Consider the following 15,270-nt stretch of genomic DNA (forward strand, 5'->3'; position numbering starts at 1 on the left):
AAGTGCAAAATTGCTTTTTATCTGCTTCTATTCTCAAAATTATCCTTTTCTTTCTTATTAAAAGGGCCTCCTTTTGATTCCAGTATTCTCTTAAGGCCAGCGACACCTAAGAGATTTGCCTCATTCTTACATTTCCATTCGCATCACTTTTACCCTGTATAATGGTTACATACTTATTTTAGTACAGGAATAAAATTTTTAAAAAAGAGCATAAAATTCTCTTCTTTTCTGTGAATGATGTGTTATGACAATAAATATAAATAGCTTGAATTTATTCCAAGTGTCAGGTCTATTTCAGAAAATACCTGTTGTGAATTTTTATTATTAAGGCTTGAATACTGATCTCACCTCTCTACAAGGCAGGGAGAGCCAGGACAAAAGATGTGATCTTTACTGTGGCAATTACTACCTCGACACTACATAATTCTATGCCATTGTCTTGTGCTTCTTGGGGGAAGAAGCGTAAGAATGTGGCAAAATATCCCTTCTCACAATCTTCAGGCAGAAAGGAGGCTTCATTCTCTGACTTTTTCCTGTTTCAGATGAATCAAAGGAATTTCTGAAGAGCTGTTAAAAAAAAAAAGTAGGCAGGGTCCCAGCTTTAGAAAGAGAACTGTGTTAGTTGGGTCCTCTGGGAAAGAGATGCTTAGATGGAGTTAGGAGAGTAAAAGTTATATTGTACTAAAGATAAAAGGAAAAGTTTCCAACCACAGTGTAGCTATGAAAAAAAAAGTCTTGGCCAACTCATTGCAGGATTTCTGGAGCAAATATTTCCCATTAGAGGAGCTCTGTGTTAGAAATGTCCAAGCCCTGGGGTTCTCATCATGCTCAGGGAGAGCATGGCTTCAGCATAAAGCTGCAGAAGCTTCTGAAGGGATCAACAGCTGGACTCTGTCAGCTTTAATGCCCTCCTTGCAACATAATAGCAAATTTGTTCTTTCTTTCTTTTTTTTTAAATACATATATTATTAATTTATTTATTTTAATTAGGTATGTATTACATTTGGATGTATAATGCATTTAGATTCATTGTACACAATTGCAGCACAACTTTTCATTTCTCTGGTTTTACATGATGTATTGTTGCATCGTACAGAATGGTAAGTTCTTTCTTAAAGGAGATTCGAGGGTCACAGTTCCCTGGATGCCATAGTAGCCCATTAGAAGTCTTCTAATCAGGTTCTCACATGTCACTTCAGTCCCCCAAATCTTCCGAAGAATTCTTCAGCATCCTACAGTCTCTTCAAATGCTTCAGATAATTTATTGCACTTTTTAAAAAGAATGAAATATTCTTTTGAATTTATTCAGATATTTACCCCTTCCCGTGTCCCTCAGGAGTGTCTGATCACCTGAATTTTCCCTCCTGTGTCATTTCTTTTCAGGCTTCAGAATTCCCTTTGGCATGTCTGGTAACAGGGATCTCTCTGGCTTTCCTTTTGTCTGAGTCTGTCTTTATTTTTGAAGGTTTAGAGTCTGTTATGAATATATTTTTTTTTCCTGTTTAGCCCTTTAAAAGCATTGCTCCACTCTCTCCTGGTCTCTGATAGGAAGTCTGATGTGTGTTGGATCACTGTTGTCCAGTACAGAATATATCATTTTCCCTGAGTGGTTTTTAAAGATTTGCTTTTCATCCTTGGCTTTGAGCAGTTAGACTTGGAGATAATTCTCAGTGTAGGCTTCTTCATGTTTACTGCACTTAATTTTCATTAACCATCTCATGTCTTCAAATTTCTTTTAATCAGATATGGAGAACATTTTTTTTGCCTGTTAATTTCCACGTATATTTGCTGTCCTAAGTTTTTTCTTTCCTCTGGTTTTGAGATACAAATTGCATATATATTGGACCATTTGATATTATTTAAGAGGCCCCTGAGGCTATGTCTAATTATTTTTTTCTTTATCTTGTTTCTCAAACTGGATAATTTCTACTTATTCTGCCTTGAAACTAGCTTGCTCTTATTTCTGTCATTGCCTGATATTGTCTTTAGCCAAGTGGCTCTGTATCTGGTCATATGTGGTTCAGTGATGAACCAGAGATGTAGGTAGAATTTGAGGATCCTCATTTTTTCTTCTGAAACTCCCCCATTTTTTTCACAATCCACAGTTCTTCTAGCCAAATGAAAATGCATTTTTTTTTCTTCCACAGCAACCTTTCACTTTCCCTGAGCCCTACCAACTGCAGGTGGCTCTGGGCTAAAAACTGAGAAACAGAAAGTACTTTACCCATTTCCTGTTCCTCTGTCCTGAGTGAACTCCCACCAAAGCCTGCCTTCTGCTCAGTCTCCAGGGTCTTGAGGAGTTGCTCTTTTTATTATGTCTAGATTTTAGAGCTGTTTTTCTGCAGGAGAATCATAGGCAGGCTCTTCCTCTTCCATGATGTGGTGCTAAAGTCTTTTAAAAACACCTCAGCTATGATTCAAGCACATATCATTTTTTGTTATTGTGTGTGTTTTCTTCCCAATTCCCCTCTTTAATCTGTCCCTCTTTCCAGGTTGACTGGCACCTCCTGGATACCTCTGTTCTGTTCAGTTTCCTTGAATACACTCTTGAGATTCCATCGCAACATAGCATAGTCCTCTCCTATCAAATCCCTGTTTTTGTTTTTTTAGGGAAAAAAATTAAAAAATCTATACATAAACAAAATAAAACAACAACAATAAGCAAATAAACAAAACACTCTCCATCTTGCTCTAAGCCAGTTTTCTTGTCTCCACCCCTCTTCCTGGTGAGCTCCAGCCACAAAGCCTTCCTTCTTCCTTTTCTATAGCATGAATCCTCCTGTTTCTGCTTAGGCACAGGGGGTATTCTTCTTTTTAGCCGAATACTTTTCTATTGTCCTTTGCTGAGTATCCACTCTCGCCTCTTTGAAATCTTGGCTGAAATATCAGCTTCTTCGTGTGAGGCCCTCCAGCCCCTCTGATTAGGAGAGAGCCCTTCCAATCCAATGCAATCCTTCCTGATCAAGCCCACAAGTCTGTGACTACCACCCATGTGTCATCTCCGCCTTTTCTTTTTGAAACAATATCTTCCAATAATAAATAGTTTGCTTTCATGGTTAGGATTTCAAGATAAGGTTTCTCAGTAGGTTCGGATCCTTTGTAGTTCCATGGATTAGATTAAGGCTATCTTTCATGGGCTATTTTTCAAGGCTATCTTTCATGTCTTATTGAAACACTGGAAAAAAAAAAAAAAACCAACCCTCACATTGGATACACTTAGAGAATTCAAGCTTTTTTGGCATTCAGGGCACAATAAGCATATTGGCTCTCCGTGCTGTTCTCTTGGAAATTCAGACCCTGTTTTTGCATCCTCACCCTTGGTAAGCTTTCAAGTATAATTATCATTTGGGTTTTGATGATTCTGAGAACTTTCATCTGATTCAGGTCCAGGGCTAAGTTGTTTTAATTTTGTATTCTTGTTTTTGAAAAGAAGTTAAAAACATCTTGGGATTCATAATATTTTAGTTTAAAAGATTTTAGATTTCAAAATCAGATTTATAGATTCAGAAACCTGTGGAATAAAGCCCTCTGGAAGATGTAGGTAAGACAAGTATATTGTGTTTGTTGAAAAACCTTGAATCTCTCCCTTTCACAGTTATGGAAAAGTATCTTGGTACATGTCTTGTACCAAGTCAAGTAACTCAATTAGCCACCCTAAAGATGCCTTTGATTTTAGATTTCATATCCTTTAGAAGATTCAAGGAATTTTACTTATTATTTATTCCTAGGATTACTTGATAAATAAAAATAGACAGTTTTCTTCTAAGAGTTTTATAGATTTTGCTCTTAAGTTTAGATTTTTGATCCTTGGTAAGTTAACATTTGCATATGGAATGAGGCAGATCCAATGTCATTCTTTTACATGCAGGTATACAGTTTAACAAGTTGTTAAACACAAATGGCCTTGACACATTTGTTGAAAATCAATTGACCATAGATGTACAGATCTTGTATGTTTTTATTCACCAATGTTAATACTTGTAAAGATTACTTTGCTTGGCTCATGGAAAGAAGACATGTTTCTTTTAAGCTGCACACTTTGCTTTCAGAAATTAATCCAATCTCTCTACATTTTATGTTTTAAATATTGACATTCTCTACTATAATATACTATACACTAATTGTTTTTCCCCCCTACTCTTAATTAATATCATTGTAAGATTGTGGGTTTTTTTTTCCCCCTTAGAGACGAAAGTTATTGATGGTCCTCAGTCAACACTTTTTATCTTGGTAATACATTTAATGTCAAAAGAAGTACTTATAACATCTATTATGCATATTATCCTATTACAAAACAGTTATTAAGATTACTGAAGGGGCTGGGGTTGTAGCTCAGTGGTAGAGGGCTTGCCTAGCACATGTGAGGCAGTGGGTTCAAACCTCAAGATTACATAAAAATAAATAAATAAAATAAAGGTATTGTGTCCATCTACAATTAAAAAAATATTTAAAAATATTACTGTAAAATGGCATCAATATTGAACATGTGAACATATTGAATACCTAGTATTTTCCTTTGTTAATGTTTTTTAAACATTATGCTAAAATTGATGTCTTTTGGTTAATTCAATTCTATTATGTTAAGGTAAAAATAGATAAATTTCAAATTAAGGACCCAACTAAGCACATGTACGAATGTATTTAATTTATATTTTATGAAATACGCTCAGTGGATTCTTTTTCCAATTCAAACTCTTCATGAAGATATAAGTCTAAAAGTAGAGTGAACAAAATTCTAGGAGAATTAATGGAATCTCAAGGCATTTCTAATATGTTTTGACACATTTTCTCAACTTTTTAAATGTGATTAGCTGAATATCTAATCACGGTCAACTTTGTATGTGCACATGTATTTAACACATCCATATGATACACACACACATATGTATAACGTATAAATATATGTTAGTGAAGACTAACAAAGAAGCAAAAATTTATCAGGCAAACTTCTCGGTCAGTAGTTGGAAGGTTGTAGCCTGTGAGATATATCTGGGCCGCAGCCTGCTTTGGGTGTTCCCTGTGCTAAGAATGGTTTTTACATTTTAAAATGGTTATGAGAAACAGTGTCACATGAAAATTTCATGAAACTTAAATTTTAATCTCCGTAAATGAACTTTAATTGAAACACAATCTACTCCTTCATTCACTTATTGTGCATGGCCCTGCAGGGTTAAGGAAGGGTGACAGAGACCCCATAAGTCATCATTGGTGCCTGAAATATTTACAGTGTGACTCTACAGAAAATGTTCACTGCCCTCTGCTTTTAAACCCACGGGGATAGGCAGAAAACTGCAACATCTTTTGACCTACAAGTATTTTAAAACTGGTGAGTTTCGGCTTCAGTTTCCCAGGGTCTTTTTGAGAAAACCTGAAAAATGGAGATTCTAATAGGAGACTTTCACTGGGACAACTCAGGTCAATACTTTTGGTGTAAGTTATGAATCAGAAATAGACGTCTCTCTAGACCCTGGAGACTATAATGAATGCTGTCTTGATACCAAGCAGAGTATGGGCATCCCTGAAATGTTTAATAAAAAGACTTCCTTGAAGGGGCTTTGAAGAACAAGTTTAAAATAATTGGACACTCCAAAAAGCTTCAAGTTGTGAATTTATTTTATATGTGTCCCTGAATTTTTCTGGTTACCACTGAAAAGTAAGTTAGTATATGGGTTCTTATTAGTATCTTATACTCCCTTTCACCACCCAATTTCATTTTAAGGTCTCTCTCTTGAGAGTGGCTTTAAAGTCTAGCCCTGCCCTAACGGGGCTCCAGAGAACTTGGTCTTGGATGCTTGGGGCATGTGTTTCACAGGTATTTATTTATCCTGATCAATGGGGTTGATCCCCAGCTGTCCCTCTGGCAGGAAATTTGCTTATACTGCACATGTCCTTTTGGCTCTTGCCTGACCTGGGTCCTATTTATTCCCATCAAGAACGCCCCTCTGTAGGAGAGCTATGCCCAGGAAAAGTCGGGCTGAGGTGTTGGCAGGAGTGTTGTTGATGCATGCTATGACACAGAGGTGCTGTCTACATCATGCAGGACTTGGGCCTGCATGGGGAAATGAAGCAGGTTTTATCTAGCTGTCACACAGGGGAGCTGAATGCCAGAGGTGACTGTAAAAAGCAGATTCCTGGACCAACCACGTGGAGAAACTTGGAGGTGGAGAATTAGTCTGTGTCCAAGGTGACTAAGCTCTGCTTCTGTTTTGAGAAAATCCAACTTAAGACTCCAAGTTGGTGCTGAGACAACAAAACCATAGGGATTCCCTGGAAATCTAATGCTTTCTTTACTTTCACCCTATTTTAATGGTTAGACAAGAAGTAGAACTTAGAAAATGGGCTAGTTCTCTCTTAATTTTCTATATTGGTTGTCTTTCTCATTGAAATTATTTTCTTTAAGTTTCCCTTGATGTTTTTTACTTACACGTTCAGTTTGTTCTTTTTCTACCTCTTTAAGTTGGAAACTCTTATCATTGTTTTTTTTTTAATCTATTTTTTAGTTGTAGTTGGACACAATACCTTTATTTTATTTATTTATTTTCATGTGGTGCTGAGGATCGAACCCAGGGCCTTACATGTGCTAGATGAGTGCTCTACCGCTAAGCCACAACCCCAGCCCTCATCATTGGTTTTTAAACCCATATTAACATTTAACATTGAAATCTATTAAAATTTATTTTTAGCCTAGCATAGGGATGATCTTGGTGATCATTCTATGTGCACTTAGAAAGAATGTAAAATCTATAGTTACTGGGTGAAGTCCATAAATGTAAATTAGCTCAGAGAGTTAAAATATCCAGCTGTGATTGAAGATTTATCTCTTTCTCCCTTGAGTTTTATAAATTTTTCCTTCATGTATTTTAAAGCTATCGGGCATATATGCATTTATGGTTGTTTTGTTCTTGTGATGAATTGCCTGTTTATCATCATGAAATGTTCCTTTTATCTCTGATAATGCTTTTTGTCTTTAAGTCTATTTTTTTCTGATATGAATATAAACCCTCCAGCTTTCTCAGCCCACTTTCATGTGACACTTCTTTTCTGTTCTTTGAGTTTTAACCTAGCTATGTTATACTTTTACCAGATTTCTCATATATAACATATAAGTAGGTCTTTTATTAAATGCAATTCAATAGTGAATATTTTAATTGGTGTATTTAGTCTATAAAATGTAACCTTCACTATAGTTATATTTAACTACTATTTTGTAATTTTTAAAACTTTTCCTATTTTGTTCTGACTTTCTTATGTTTAATAGGTAGCCTTTAAATTTTCATTTTAATCCCTCTTGGCTCTTTAGCTAATCCTATTGACTTTATTTTGGTGCCTGCTCTATGATTCCAGTATTTATCTTTAACTTATCACAGTGTTTTTGGAATTAATTTATAAAACATGTAGAAAAATAGAAAAATATGGCAACACTATGGTTTCAATCATTCTCTAGCCTATGGGTTATTATTACTGTGACTTTATATATTGTATAGGCATATAATAATCAACCCTATAATACATGTTGTAATTTTTCTTTGAATAGTCATGTCTTTTAAAGAAATTAAGAGAAGAAAAAATAAATCTAGGAGTTGGGATTGTGGCTCAGTGGTAGAGCGCTTGCCTAGTATGTGTGAGGCACTGGGTTCGATTCTCAATGCCACATATAAATAAAGAAATAAAATAAAGGTCCATCAACAACTAATAAAAAATATTTTAAATAATTAATTAATTAATTTAGACTTTCAGTGTTCTTTCTTTCTTCTTGAAAGTACAGGTTTCCATCCCGTATTCCTTGGTTTCATTCCAGCCTGCAGAACTGTCTTTAATATTGCTTGTAACATAGGTTACATTGACGATGAATTATTTATTTATTTTTTTGTCTACTGATCCTTTTATCTGCCTATCTGCTGAGCACTGTGGATTCTCCTTGTTGTAATAAGAAGTTCAGGGACTGCCAAAGGATTTCAGATTTGTTTGTGGATCTTGGGACCCAAGACTATAGTCTCCCCTACCCCCCAATACTGTTGCCTTGACTTTCCAACTTCCTTGGCTGCACTGAAGTTCACCACCTGATTCCTTAAATGAGCAAGACGGAGGTTAACTCAGCCTATTCAGGGCTGGAGTGTCCGGTTATAAGAAGCCAGCGATCTCCAAGACACCTCTAGTTGTAAGCTGGTTTGACTGAGTTTCAAGTTTGGTTTCAACTGAAGCAGGACTGACAATAGAAGAGCTTCTGCTTATTAGAGGGCCCTTTGGTAAAATGAGTTTTGTTCACTTTAGGAGTCACGGGCTCCATTCCTCTAGTCCATGTTAAGTAGTCAAATCGTCCAGTCAAGTTAGGTAGAAATTGAGCATTCTCTGTACTTTTATCTGGGTAAAGTCGAAAGTATAACGAGTTATTTGTTTACTTTCTTGCAGACTGTAAGATTCGCAAGATCAGAGGCAACATCTTTGCCACTGTATTTCCACTGCACAGCGTGGTTCAGTGAATAAATTTTCCGCCTTTAAATTTGGCCAAGGAATTGGTAGTTACTATCTAACCGTGCAGTTATGAAGTCAAGAGATTTACTGGCTAATCTATTTTCTACACTGCAGCCAAAATAATCTTCTAAAGAATCAAAATAAGCCATATCACTTCTGAATGCCCTCCAGTAGTTCCCCAGTGTGCTCCGATAAAACGTAATCGCATTTCTGAAGTTTAGGAAGCGCTCCAGGTCCTGGCCCTTGTCTCTCTCTCCCCTCTCATTTCTTAGTACTGTCTCACTTTTTTTTCATTATGTTCCAGCTCATTTGTCTTCTGTTTCAAGAACTTATTTGCTCCACGTTTATTTCTGACCCAGAGCTTTTCACTTACAGTTCTTTCTGACTACAGAGTTCTTCCCACGCTTTTCACATGGCTGGCTTCCCATTATTCAGACCTCAAAGCCCACTCTTTCAGAGAGCCTCTCCTGATCCCTCTACCTAGTGTGGTGCATATGTATGAGCACCCTCCGCCACACAAATGCTCTGTTCAGCGCATAACTTTTGCTATTTATAACATTATTACTTCATGAAGTAATTTTATTATTTGCTTCCTTCTTTATGGCTCATCTTACATCATGAAATACAATATCTGTAGGAACAGGTACTTATGTGTCTTGCTTGTCTCTACATATATCTATAACAGTGCTTGTTGATGCATTGAAAAGATTCACAATTATTTGATGAATGAATGATGAATTTAATAATTGCAATCAATTCAAGGGTTATTGTAAATAACCCAGTTTTTCTAAAGATAGATTCATCACAAAAAAAAGAAGACAAAACAGTTATGTGACATCATGAGATGAAATAGTTTTTCCTCTGTTTCTGCATGACCTGGAATTAGGTTGGGCTCCAGAAATACAGCTATCCTATGAAGAAAATAGAGAAGGACTGGCCCAAGTGGTTTTATTGTTCCTTGGCTCCTTCTGAAATAGAATTTATCCATAAAAATGAGAACCATTAAAGTTAAGGTTTTCACATACCTTTACCACATTGATTTTTCTCCACAATTGATCTCATTCATTCGGAGCATTTTCTATTTACTGGATATTCATTGAGAAGTAGACATTGACCTCTATATCCATTGTGATCATTTTTGTTCCTTGTTTCTTTATACTGTTGCTTCAACCATGAAAGCATTTGGTAATCTTTTTACTGTAGGACCTGCTATTTTTTCCAAAGCTTATCTCTTCTCAATGCATTTATTTATAAGCACAATTTTAGTGTAGGGCATTGGCTGGTCACTTATGGCACTTACTGTGCAGATGTCCATGGTGTTGAGAAGGAGAAGACAGAGGGACCAAGGCAGGAATCAAGCCAACCACAATCTTTCTTCTACATTGTTTGCAGGCTTTCTAGTCTTTGGAGGGTTATCTTCCTTCCTAAGAACTCCCACAAGCCCAGAAGTGACTTTTGAACAAGTTTGGTCCATTATCATTAAAAGAGTACCACATTTTCTCCTCTGGTTCTGACTGCTTTCTAGGCAAGGTCATCCCTCTGCATCTTCCAATCTTCTGGGCACCACAGCTGCTTCTGTGTGATCTGTAGCCTGATTCTCCTGAGCACTACTATGTGTCATTCTTCAGGGTTAACAGTGCCACTAGTCACTGGTGTCTCCAAGGTGCCAAGGCCCTCATATGGAAATTCAGAGGACTGAATCTCCATTCTTTATAGCTCACTTTTCCACTTGAGCTTCAGCAAAGAACACAGCACTTCCTGGGGAGTTAGTTACTTCTGGTTCAAGGCTACTGATCCTCACCTCTGTTAAGGTTTTTGAACAAACTCATAGTGAGGTATACAGGCAAGAAATAATTCTATAATAAATGCACTCCTCCTCTGATGACGATCACAGATATCTGCCTGATTTAATAGTGGCTACTAGCACTTAAAGGGCTCTAGTTATGTACTTGGCACCACGCTTCATGCTTCATGCCTTTAATCTCCGCTGAATTCTGCTGCAAGGTAGTATCTAATCTGCATAGAGATATTAAACCAATATAAATAAATACACATAGGTATGTATGTGTGTGTGAGTGTATACATGTGAGTATATAATAAAACATACTAAGTTATAGTAAAATTTAGTGGCGAAAACCATGTGGGCAGTTCCTAACCCACGGTTCCCCCCTTCTAGTTTAAGTTCCTATATTGTTGGCCTCAACTCAAAACCCACCATTGCTCCTACTTTTGTCCCACCTGGTAAGACATTCTCCCTCCCCTCTCTCAAATTCTTCCTGACCTTTAAGACAACTCAGATAGGGTCCTGCAAGTACAATTTTGAATACCTTGGTGGAAAGTTAGTTCTGTCTTCTAATTGAGTTAGTCTTTCCTTAACCAAAGTAATTGCAAAGCTGCTGAATAAATGGGAAATATTTAAATTGAGCAGCTCAAATAGAATACAAGTTACTGAAGCCCTGTTTGTTGACTGCATGGTACTTTGAGTACCATTTGTACACATATGTCTTCTCTCTTTGGCTGGACCTTTAGAACCCTGAGGACAATGTCTGTGTTCTTTATCACTTCATTCTGCACTTAGTGGAGGGACTATTGGTAAATACTAACCTTTTTCTAGTGACTAGAATTAATTGGCAGATACAGTGATTACAACCGGGCAACATGTTGGCAAGGGATACTGCTGTCTTTGGCACCAATGTGCTTACTTCGAACTTCCTTGTGTTGAATCCCAATGTCTACATGACTCAGATCCACCGTATATGATTCCAATTCAAGAGACTTATGTAGAAATGGTGTTATTCCCATCAGGTTTTGATTTTTGATGAAAAAAAAATCACTTCAGTTGCTCACTTGTTAGAAGAATTTCCAAAGCACCTGATCAGCTCATAAGTGACTGTAGTTAGGTCTTTTAGAATTTGTGAAAATATGTAGGCAGAGATTTTGTCCAGAGAAATTTGATGCTATTTTCTTTCCCTGAAAAATCTAGAAGCTATCAATATTCCCACAAATGCAAGTACAGAGTTAATTAAGTTCTTTGTGACTGGTGATGTCACCACAAATTGGGTTTTCTTAAGTCCAATATCACCTTATCTTGCAAGAAGTGCCAACAACATTTAAGCCTTCCTCAAGTGATAAACCCAGGACAAGGTGGGATAAGATGTATTGTTTCTACTGGGATGCTGAGTTTGTGTTCTTTATTGGACTAAACAGAAATCACAGTATTTGTGTGCATCTATATATCTTTCCAATTAATCAAGGTAGGTTTGAAATGCCCAGGGATGTCACCTGCATGGTTAAGTCTGCAAAGAAAGGGAGTATCTGCTACTCTTTTCTACTAATTGTCTGCTTTACATAAATTGGTCTATATGACTCTCAAATTTTCAATATGAGAATGGAGTTATTTCATCATTGGTTTTCTGAGCAATTCCCTCATCTCTTCTAATTGTTTTCTTTTTTTGAGCACAGTCAGAAATGAGACAAAGATATCTGCCCAAATTTCTATAGCATATGGCCTTAAGTGGAATTTCGTTATCTATGAAGACATTTTGAAGTTTATAATTCTTGGTTGTTGGCACAGTTTAATCCCAAATTGCATCATCTCAAAACATCCTAAAAAGCTTACTGTCTCATCAGTGACATTTCTAAATTCAATGATGTGGAGGAAGATATAAACAGTTATCTCATGTCAATCACCTCAGACAAGTACCAGGAGATGGAGCTTTAATTAGAAAAAGGACATCTTCAGACCTTGGAAGAGCACTGCACACTGAGATTCTGAAGTATCCAGTTTATGGGCATCTTGTAGAACAGAATGAAAACATGGTGCTTATGGTCTGCCTCAAATCCCATATATTCACTAAAATGTACTGCAATATGCAGCTATCTTTTATATATGCTATTTAACTGGATCTTCACAACCAACCTGGAATATTTTCAGGAACACACTTGTATCCAAATGTGGAAATTGAAATATAAAAACTGAGAATGGTATGAGAACCTGGTGTGAGTTCTGGTTGCCAGAATCCCCTCCCAGCTACGAAGTCAGCTCAAATAACCAAGTCTCAGTCTCATTGAGAAATATCTCTCTTAGCTGTTACATGAGGACGAGTCCTACAGTTAGCTTTTGCTAGGAGCAAATGAAGTAAAGATTGCTTGCATAGCACAATGTCCATCACATGGCACGTGACTTGTTACTGGCTCTTCCAGGTTATAAAGTAATAAATCACCAAGCCCAGCCCAAGCCATCAATTCTTATTAAGAAGTAAATAGTCTAGACGTTAAAGCTCAGCATGACATTATCTGTCCGTTTAACTTTGACAACTTTTTAAATTGATGTGGGCGACTTCCAGTACCAAGACATGCAGTAGCTGGTGGTTTGCATTTCCATTGCATTTGATATCTTCATGAAGGATTCCTGGGGCTTGTTCCATTTTTCTTCACAATAATCACAGTAAATTGTATCCCAACTTTCAGAAAGATTAGGGAATTAAAAACCACACTCTTCAGTTCTCTGTGCATGATGCTCAGTGGCTCAGTAGACTGAATGATAACAGGACAGGGATAATAATCTCCAACTAGAGACTGGGATTGAATGGGATCCCTTGCCTTTATGGTCCCTTCCCCCAGGAGAAAGTCTTTCAGATTCATTAAAAGGAATTTCAAATTCATCCACTTCTCTCCCTCTGGGTCAATCCCTTGTCTGAGCCCTGGTTCTTTCCTGAACTCTTGCAGTAGCCACCTAAATGGACTCTCTGTTCACTCTTGTTATCCTCCAGTTTATTGTCCATGTGGCAGCCAAAGGGATCACCTTTAAATTTTTTGCACATAATGTCTCAATTTTCCAGGGCCCTTTCATTCTGTCAAAAGAGATTCACAAACCCTCCCTGTGACCTTGAAGGCCTGTATGCTCTAGCCATTTCTTGTTTTCCCTTTGTCGGGTCCCTCTCCCACTTCCCATCAATCACGAGTCACACTGACTAACTTCTGCCTTCTTGACCTCAGCAAGCTCTCTTTTTCATTGCAGGATTTCTGCAAATGCTCTGGCTGCTTGCTCCTAAAGTTCACGCTCTCCCAGCAGCACCTGCTCCTGCATATTAAGTCGCTTAATTCTGCTGAATTTTTCCACTGTGGCGTGAATATCTCCTTCACAAAGTGCCTCTTCTCTGACCTCTTTGACTGAAGTCAACCTCACAGTTAATATCTCACACCGCTACCTTAACATTTATTAAAATATTTGCCGCTTATTTGTTATCACATCTTCTCTGTGGACTAAGAATTCCTGAGAACAAGGACGAGACTTTTTTGGGGTTTATTGCTGTATCTCCAGAGCCTGGAATAGTACCTCTCACTGTGAGTCATCAAAACCTATTTACTCAATCAACCACGCATTAGTTATTTTCTGGGTCACACATTTTCAGGGTCCAAAGAGGGCCTAGGGACCACTGACTGGTTTTCACACTGCTTTTAGGAATCCTTGTTTCTACGTTTATCTTTTAAGGCAGAGCTTATTTCTAACTAGAGTGCCATAAATTGGCCTCAGATGCCCTCAAATCATCACCCCTCAGCCATGGAATGATACTGAAGTGGTGGCTAAACCCCCAATCATTACCTCCCGGCGTATCCTGTTAGCAGTCTGTCCGTTCACCTGGGAGAGCTACCAAGTATTATCAACTCCTATGTGTCAGGAAGTGAAAATGCTACTTTAGGATGGCTTCAGCTGAAGTGGAGGGGAGACGGGTGTGCAGAATTATTGGTGACCAAGCCGATTCTCCTTTTTCCTCCAAATTCTGCCCCATCCCACCTTCATCATAGAAGCTTATGAAGTAAAGCTTTGATTAAATTTTATTCCTGACATTTTTTTTTTCATTCATACAAAGAGCCTCTACTCCTTAAAAGATGACTGGTAAAAAAATATTATTTGAAAGCCCTCATTTTTCAAATAAAGAAATTGGAGCAAACACTTCTGTACTTTCTATCAGAAAAGCATTATAAAGCAGTGATTCTCAATTTTCAAACCTGAACAGTGTAATCTGCAGGCAAGCTTTAAAACAAAACAAAACAAAAACAAAAACCCTCTACTGCTCAGGCTAAACCCCAGACCAATGAAGTCAGACTCTCTGGAAGTGGCACCCAGGCATGAGTTTGTGACTAAAACCAACAAACACTTGTCAAGACTTGTTATAATAATGAACTAAGTCTCTGACCCTTTCCTTTACTAGTGACTTCTGGTTTCAGACAAAATCCGAAAATGCAACAAACCTGAGAAACAATATTTTTACTGCCTTAAGGACAAGAAAATAATCAATAAAAATTTTCAAAAGATATTTTCCAAAAATTGCAAGTGTTCTAATTTTGACAGAGGAGCTCTGTAAGTACTTGATTTCTGGAAAAAGAAAACACCTGCAAATCTCAGAAACTTGCAAAATAATTGGAGATGGCCATTAGCCTCTGTCTTTGAAGGTGACATTAAGTTGTCTCATATTGGCCAATACAGCAATGGCATACGGGCTAGGCTAGAATACCTGATGCTTTCCTCAGCTTCAGAAGTAATGTCACTTAATCTATCAACATCTGGTCCTCCAGGGCAGTGCTCAGCTAGGGTCTGTGAGGGTCAGGTACACTGCACACATTACCACAACACCTGGTGTGCAATACACCCACTCAATGTTCTAAGCTGTCACCATTCTTATAATTGCTTTTTTTCTTTTATTATTATTATTTGTTCTAATTAGTTATACACAACAGTAGAATGCATTTGACACACTATACTCCAATGGAGCACAACTTATCCTTTCTCTGACT

The 15,270-nt window shown here is 37.4% G+C and overlaps 1 long non-coding RNA gene across 1 annotated transcript in view; it reads left to right on the forward strand.

The window, feature by feature from the left end:
* Nucleotides 1-3,205: 3,205 nt before the first annotated feature.
* The window catches only part of LOC144366600 (uncharacterized), a 94,868-nt gene continuing 82,803 nt past the window's right edge, over nucleotides 3,206-15,270 (forward strand). The window contains exon 1 of the long non-coding RNA XR_013425676.1: nucleotides 3,206-3,320. This is a non-coding gene — a long non-coding RNA (uncharacterized LOC144366600). The remainder of the gene's footprint in view (nucleotides 3,321-15,270) is intronic.

Source organism: Ictidomys tridecemlineatus, chromosome 1, assembly GCF_052094955.1.
Source record: "Ictidomys tridecemlineatus isolate mIctTri1 chromosome 1, mIctTri1.hap1, whole genome shotgun sequence".
NCBI lineage: Eukaryota > Metazoa > Chordata > Mammalia > Rodentia > Sciuridae > Ictidomys > Ictidomys tridecemlineatus.